Source organism: Patella vulgata, chromosome 2 (assembly GCF_932274485.2).
Source record: "Patella vulgata chromosome 2, xgPatVulg1.2, whole genome shotgun sequence".
NCBI classification, from domain to species: Eukaryota; Metazoa; Mollusca; class Gastropoda; family Patellidae; genus Patella; species Patella vulgata.
Window position 1 is genome coordinate 59,234,916 of NC_065880.2, and position 8,744 is coordinate 59,243,659.

Consider the following 8,744-nt stretch of genomic DNA (forward strand, 5'->3'; position numbering starts at 1 on the left):
TTGACTATCGCATTATAAAAGCTACCAGGTCAGTGGACCAAAACTACGTTCGGTATATATTTCCCCTGTTCTCTGTGTTATTCGAACATTAACACATGTCAATTTGATACACACAAAAGGTGGGGTTAATTTTTTTATGCGGCTGTGCCTTTATGAAAAAGTCCTATATAGAAAAACTATAGGTTCCTATAGAAGTTTGTGGGATTCTATAGAATGCTGCCGGAAAACGAATTCATTCTGTAGTTCTTTTACACAGGACTATAGATTCAAAATCATTTACTCTAGTTTTGTAAAGAGTCGGTAGATGAGTTTTTCCAAGTGTAATTTCCTAAAGAATTCTATAGAATACTGTGAGAAACTATTGGAAAAATTATAGTTTTCTATAGAACTAACCTGTATCCTCGAGTCAATTGAGTTCTATTGTTTTCTATATCCTTTGTGGTAAAAACTATAGTTTGCTATAGAACTAAACTCAAGTCAGTTGTGGTTCCTATAGATATGCTGGTAAAACTATAGTTTTCTATAGAACTAACCTATTGTCTTAAGTCTATTATATAGATTTTGTGGAGAAACATATAACGGGTGAGTCTTCTATAGTTTTTTGTAGAATTTATATGTATACGGTGCTTAAACCATTTTAACTATAGTTTCCTACAAAACAATGTAGTTACAATGTACAAATTTCATAATTATTTTGCGATGTCTTTTATTCATACTATAGTTTAATATAGAATTTAGTGAAGCACTTGTGTGAATTACGTAAAAGTTTCCAACAGAATTTTCCTGGATGCAGTTTTCCTTAATATACTGTGATACCAAATGACAAACTAAAATAAGCTTACCACGAAAAAATAATAATAATATCTTAAAATAATATTATTTTAATGTAGTGTATATACTATGAATGAAATAGTCATACATGTTGACACTCCGAAAAATGCCAGTATATAGATCTTCACAGCAAAAATAACAGATAATAAATTATTCTTAAAATAAGTCAATGAAATAAAGACAAAGTTTATTTGAACACAGTCTGACTGTTGGGTGATCCTTTTAGTTAAGATTTTAATGAATATAGCAGGGCCCTGTTTCACGAAATTTTAACTAAAGATAAAATCCAAATTTTAGTAGATACTTCAATTTTGATTGGCTAAGCACTAAAATCAACCTAATATTATCCAATCAAATTACTAAAATTTGGATTTTATCTTAGTTAAAATTTCGTGAAATAGGCCCCAGATCCTGTACTCAAATTATAATGGGACACGCCCCACACAAAACTATAGATTTTCTATAGAATTCTGTAGAAAACTACACTGGTATTCTATAGGAATTTTTGCCAAGGGTGTACTTCCTGCATACTGAAATTTTGATTCAATAAGCGGTAAAGATATTAGTACCCAAATAAATATGCCATCGCCAGTGTTCCTTCTAATGTTCAGTAGTCGGTGTCAAAATTCTTACGGTATGTCACTTTAATTCATGCATTTGACTATAATATATGCGTAAGAGGCGTTACTACAAACATGAATTAGTTTCAAGAAATTTTGGCACAACCTATTAAAATATTGGCAATTAACATATTTAGTTTGTTATGATACTTTCATGGATAATCGAATAATTTTCGTGTTCATTCGGACATCTGATGGCTCTGCTCTGACGTTTTGTCTTTGTGCAAAACTAGTCGAAATTAAGTATACCCTTATGACCTTTTAAACTATCTTTCAGGGAGAATTTGCACCAATTCGTTTTATTTAATTTATAAGCCGAATAGATATTACCATCCAAACAAATATGTGATCCCCAGTGTTCACTCTATTCTCTGTATAGGGAGAATTTGCACCTGAAGGTGCCCCCCCCCCCGCCTTATTATTTACCAATTCGTTTTTCTTATTATCTTGTTAATGACTTGTACACACACGTAAAATCTGCATTTTTAAATAAGTAAACAAAGATATTTTATTACACAAATTCAACCAATTCATACACTAAATGTACGCCACTGTTTATTACACAGAAATAAAAAAGATCAGCTGGAAGTAACAATAACATGCTGGTTTACATATCACTACATAATAACTGAGTTAATTACTACATATTATCAAGATGACTTTATTACTGACATGTTATACTATTGTACATGGTGATATACTACAAGATAATAACTAAATTTATTACTGAGCGAGAAAGAACATTTCATTTCAATAATTCGCTTGCGCATAGGGGTCTTTAGCAGTGGGAGGAACCGAAGGACCCAGAGAAAACCGACGAGGTTGGAAAGGCGATGCTACTCCTTGTCACGTACAACCGGAGAATTGAAACCATGGCAGTTGACTTAATGACAGACCTTGTGACACAGCGCGCACACGCTAACCATTTGGCCATCCAACCTCCCTAATTTATTACTGCCATTTTATACTACTGTACATATTCAACTAGAGTACAACTGACTTAAAGATACATTATGGGATTAGATAAAGAGCTGGCAGTTCTCACTATAATAGCTAAAAACTAGATAACGGCAATTGAACGTGTCAATCACTTGTCAATAAAGTATTCAAATGTCGTACGTAATAAAAATAGGCGAACCTCGCTATTTTTCATATTTAATTCCCGTACGGTAATCAAATTTATCTCAGTAACATTCCTACAAAATAACTCCTGCTTCGGCATCAAATTCACAATAGTAGGCATTACGTGTCTTTGTTGTTTATACGGATAAGCTAATTTCAAAACTACAAAAACTGCAAAATTCCGCAGCACGTCTGGTTACTGGTGTAGGTTATCATGAGCACATAACTCCAATTCTTTACACCCTTCATTGGCTTCCTGTATCATTCAGAATTGATTTTAAAATATTGTTAATTACATACAAATGTCTCAATGGTTTGCACCCCCATACTTATCTGAATTGATACAAATACGCACTTCGGTGAGAAACACAAGATCCTCTAATGACGATTTACAGTTAGTACAACCTCGAGCCAGACTAGCATCCTATGGCGAGAGGGCCTTTTCATTTTATGCACCGTTAATTTGGAATAAATTACCTTATCTTATTCGGAAATCACCTTCCATCATTACATTCAAATCGCACTTGAAAACTCATTTATTCAAACAGGCTTTTTACTGATTTTACACATTTGACTGTTTTATGGGTAGTTTTAAAAAAATTTATGTCATTTTTACATTGTCCTTCTCTTCTTACTTTTTTATTTAGGAACTTCTTTTTTATTATAAATTGAATTTTTAGGAACTTCTTTTTATTATAAATTGTATTTTACTTTGTTATTGTTAAGCACATCTGAACACTTTGGTGAAAGATGCGCTATATAAATGTATTAAATAATAATAAAAAATAATAATAATAATAAAAATACGGCAGCAAATGAATGCAGACCTTCCGGAATAAGAATCATTTTCTACTTTATAAAATGTCAACAAAATATTCAAAACCGCGCGTAATAAAAAAATAGGAACACCTTGTTATTTTTCCTATTTAATTCCCGTGGGGTGTTCAAATTTATGTCTGACAAGGACATCTGTCTAGTCGTTCGGATGGGGCGGAAAACCGAGGTCCCGTGTACATATTGGCATGCACGTAAAAGATCCCTTGGCAGTTGGAATTCGATACAAGAGTAGGCCGTAGCAAAATTCCCCTCATAGCAAACTGTATGGCGTATGCCCGTCTTCATTAGCCCAGGTTAGGAGCAGAACAGTAGGACGTTAAACCCCATTTCATTTCATTTCGTTTCAAATTTATGTCAGTAATATTCCTATAAAATTACGTGTTTTCGTAATACGATAGAACGAAAGCTTGCCGATCCGTACCTACTTATAAAAAGCTTCCTTCAGCGTATGGCGTACGCGACTCATAGCTTCATCGTAAGCTCTGCCTTGTAGGCGATTTTCGTTCGGCAATCGAGATCGCGGGAAAGTGCCACTGTGGATGAGAATTTCTATATGGAGCCTTAAAAGACGTAAAAGATATTGTAAACAAAATGACTGTCCATTGATTTGGGTGTTATATACATGTACTCGAATGATATGTGACATCTAAGACTAGTTTATACATGCTGTCGGTTGGTACATACTGTGATTAAAATTATAATCGCTCTTATTGGATTGATGAATAGCTCGACAAAGGGGAAGCCATGACATCTGTTTATGATTAGATTGATGAATTGACCGATAAAAGATTAAGCCAGTCAATCATGGTAGATTAAGCCAGTCAATCATGGTAGATTAAGTAGTTAATCAAGCTAGGTGTATAGACGGTATAACACGATAATCACTTAATTACCTAATCAATCCAGCCTATTATTAACGATAATCGGGTTGAGTGGTAGTTATACACTCAGTACACTATATTAATTTTGGAATTTTAAATATTATTTACCATATCTTGATGTCCGATTGGGCATATTCCTGGTCGGACAATTTTGGAAGTTCAGAAAATAGCGTCGAACATGTCCGGAATATACGGGCAAAATCCCATCACTGACGTAAATGCAATTTGCTGAAACTTTCATTTGAATTGATCCATTTTGAACCAAGATTTTAGCGATTGAATTTTCGGCCTAGCCTCGATCATCATTACTGATGTCGGTACGATAAAAAACATAGTCTAAATTACCCATTTCATAATTAAATCATGATAGAAAGTTGAGCAGCCATTCGGATCCTAATCCAATAAATATCGCAGGCTAGCGTTGACACCGAGAGTTATACTACTGTACATGGAGATACACAACTAGAGTAGAACTGATTTAATTACTGACATGTTATACTACTGTACATGGAAATATTCAACTATATCACAGTTGATTTACTTACTGACATATTATACTACTGTACATGGAGATATACAACTATACATGTAACTGACTTAATTACTAACATGTTATGCTATTGTACATGGAGATATACAACCAGATAATGACTGACTTAATTACTGATATATTATAGCACATAAAGGCGGGTATAAAGTTAAGATTTCTTTACTACAATTTGTACTTTTCCATCCTGATCAATGTAAATAGAGGGTGTTAGGGTTTTAGTTACGAGTGATGGTACTGGTGGTTCATTATGATGTTCAGCTGTCCACTGTCTATTAATAATTGCTGCCATTGGTTCATTCGTGATTGATTGGTTTCCTGGAATTGATGTTATCCGTTCATTGGTGCATATTTCATTAGCTGAGTTTTCGGGAGCAGGTCTAGAGAAAAAGAAAGAGCAAAATTTAAAGATACATTATGTAAGATTTAGATAAAGAGCTAGCCATTCTTGCTATGCTATAATAGTTGGAAAATAGATAATGTAAAATGAATAATTTGAAAATTTCATTCAAATTACTCTATTGCAAGTGAAGATATTAGCCTTTGAAGGTTTGACTTAGCTCTTGCATAATGTATGTTTAAAGTTCAATAGTATAAAGTATTGAAGAAATGTTATAAACAGACTCTATTTTTCACCATTAATATTCTTTTCAATACTACGTCTCCCATTCTTGTTTATCGATACTAAGATTTATTTACATCTTGTATTTTGGATAATTGTAGATTAAAGGAAAAATGGAAATGGCGGATTTGATTCAATATTGTTCATTGAAAACTAGTTTTATGGCTGCACGCGTTTTGATAAACTACTAATTGTCAAAACCTTCAGCTGCAGATTAAATTAAAAAAAACACACAACTATTTATCGTCCAAAAACATATCTTTTCATGTGATTTACATGATATGCATAGTCAATTGATATAGTTCCTTGTGAGACATCCAAGCTATCTTACACCTGAGTATAAACTGAGTTAAGTGCACTATCATGTAACTCTGTAACCGTACGACACCCCCTCCCCTAGCCCAGTTAGCTTTTTTTGTTATAAAATCTATACAATTACGTCAGAGATAGTTGGGGATCTTTCAAAACCACGCTTTAAATATTTCTATTTAACCACAACAATGAGTAAGGTTACAATAAGCAATATAACTTACTGATCAACTTTAATAGCTGGTATTGCTGTTATCTGTTTATTGGTGAATGGTTCCCCCACGGATTGTTCGGGTGCAGGTCTAGAGAAAAAGAAAGAGCAAAATTTAAAGTTAAATAGTATAAATTATCAAAGAAATGTTATAAACAGATTGTATTTTTCACAAAAAAATATTTATCGTACAAAAACATAGATTTTCATGGGACCTAAATTACATGTACGTGATATGCATAGTCAATTGATATAGGTCCTTGTGAGACATCCAAGCATTATTTAAGCATTGTTTAAGCCAAACAAAAACCTTTTGCAGTAGTGAGTTTGGATAAAATTCAAGATCAAACGAGCGCATGTGTTACATCTTCTGTGATCTAATTGCAGATTTGATGCATGGACCTCAAATGGTGATATTTCAAAACCATGCTTAAAATATTTCTATTTAACCAAGAGTAAGGTTACACTGTCCATATCACATGCAATATAACTTACTGATCAACTATAATTTCTTCTACTGATAACATCAGTGCAAGCTTCTCTCTTCCACAATGGGATGGTTGTGCCAGTGGAAGTAATGGAACGGGTAGTCCCTTTATAGATATTCTACCAGTCTGTACAGATTTATATGGGAATTTCCGATTTGAATTTGTAGCTTTAGCTTTAAAGATAATAATAAAAAAACAATAATTGAACTGTGAATAAGTCAGAAACAAACATTTTTCTGAACTTATTTATGAAACTAAAGGGTCAATAAGGAGTCTCAATCGGTTGTTGGTGGGCATACAACTTGTAAATTGATTGTCTATCAAATTTAAAATTTTGAGATTGCATTGTGACTACACCAGAGAGTCACCAAATGACAAGTCCAAATATTAATGCTAAGGTTGACACAGGACTTCTGTTTTTCATCCCATCCAAACGATGGGATCGAACCACGAATCTCCTGATTGCTGAGTCAGCACCTTACTAACTGAGCCACCGTGGCTAAATTATACTATAAAATGTAGTTCTAATTAAGATACTCAAAGATGTGTGCGAAGTTGTCCAATCAGTCCATAAAGGTTGCCATATCTTTTTTGGGGATGAGTGTTCATGACAGACAGACAACAATATACAGCCACATTTCAACGTGGGCCCATAAAAATTAACAATCTCTCTGCTTACTTTCAAATGACAAGCTACTTCTTCTATCAATTACACTGGTTGTAGAAATACAAACTACATGACAACATTTCCAGAGACATCATCATAACATGACAATATATAAATCAATGTTAAAATATAAAGTTACCATAAAGCTTGTTAAAGTGCTCTCTTGCTCTCGCTTGTAAAACTGAGAGTTCTCCTGATTTGATTCATTTGATTCTGTAATAAAATTATCTGTGCATTCACAAAATTGTAAATCTAATCACCAGATTATAATCATAATAAAATACATGATTCTTCAATTCTCTTTTCTACAAGTGTGAGAAACCTAGGAGTAAGGTTTGATCGTGAATCATCAATGGAAACTCACATTAGAAAATATTTAACTGCAGAATCTGCCAAAATATTAGCATCATCCCTTATACTGTCTAGAATAGACTACTGTAACAGCCTATTAGCAGAATGTACCACTCATTCTCCTTAATCATCTTCAGGTATGAAATAATCTAAAAATAATGTTATTAAGTTACCTTGACCGGACGTTTGAGAACTGAAGTGTTTAACTATTGATGTTTGGACACATTCTTGTGAAAAATAATCCTTCATTTTTCCATTTCCAGCGATAAAAAGTTTATCACTGGAAAACCCAACCGCAGCAATGTCAATGTCGCAGTCTGATATTTTCTGAAGCTAAAAAAAAAAGAACAAGTGTGGGACTCAAAATAGCATACATTCACATTGTTAAATATGGTGATTACTCTGGAAATAATTGTTGAATTGTGCTAATATTGGAAAGAGTTAAGATTTATGATTAAAAATTTCAGTAATAATGTTTACGGTATCTATAATAAGATCCTCATTTTGTTTATTGTATAGATGTGATTAAAGCATCCAAGATTTTTAAAATTTAGCAATAAATGTCACTTTAAGAGAGAGAGAGAGAGAGAGAGAGAGTAACAGAATGTTTTGGATTACCTTATCTTCAAAGCTCACTACTACAATTAATTGTTTAGAGAGAGAGAGAGAGAGAGTAACAGAATGTTTTGGATTACCTTATCTTCAAAGCTCACTACTACGATTAATTGTTTAAAAGTATTAAAAGTTTTCAATAATAAAAACTTACAAGAGCATCTAACTGTTTTAATAGAGCAGAAGAGATCCTCATTTTTTCACACTTTGGGTGGGTTTTAATTGGCACAGTTTGTTTGGCTCTTTGACAATAAGTACTTTTTTGGTTTTCAGGAAGACTTTTCCAATTATTAGACCATGCTTTCATGTCTTTGATTCCATCTGCAAAAAAAAAAAAGTGTCCAACTTTGAATTTTCATTTGTAAAATTTTGACTGAATATAAAAATTTGATAATCAATCCGTCTCTTTATATAAATATTAAATTAATAATAACAACTTGGAGATCATAGTTAGTTACCATAACGACTATGTGTATGGAATGTTTATTTTGTTATGATAAAAATTTGATTAATATTAAAATGTCTAAAGCAATTCATCCGTGCATATCACTCACGTCATTTACCCGTTACATAACTTAAAATTATACAGAACCATTTCTTTGACAATCAGGTAGGTAAATATGACCTCTGTTTGAATTTCATGATG

General features: G+C 32.8%; 1 long non-coding RNA gene across 1 annotated transcript; it reads right to left on the bottom strand.

The window, feature by feature from the left end:
* Positions 1 to 1,775: 1,775 nt before the first annotated feature.
* Positions 1,776 to 8,744, bottom strand: LOC126811268 (uncharacterized). The gene is made up of 6 exons (XR_007675490.2): positions 8,253 to 8,744; positions 7,660 to 7,819; positions 7,275 to 7,348; positions 6,476 to 6,641; positions 5,994 to 6,071; positions 1,776 to 5,218 (listed from the first exon to the last, which is right to left on the bottom strand). It is a non-coding gene; the product is annotated as an uncharacterized LOC126811268 (long non-coding RNA).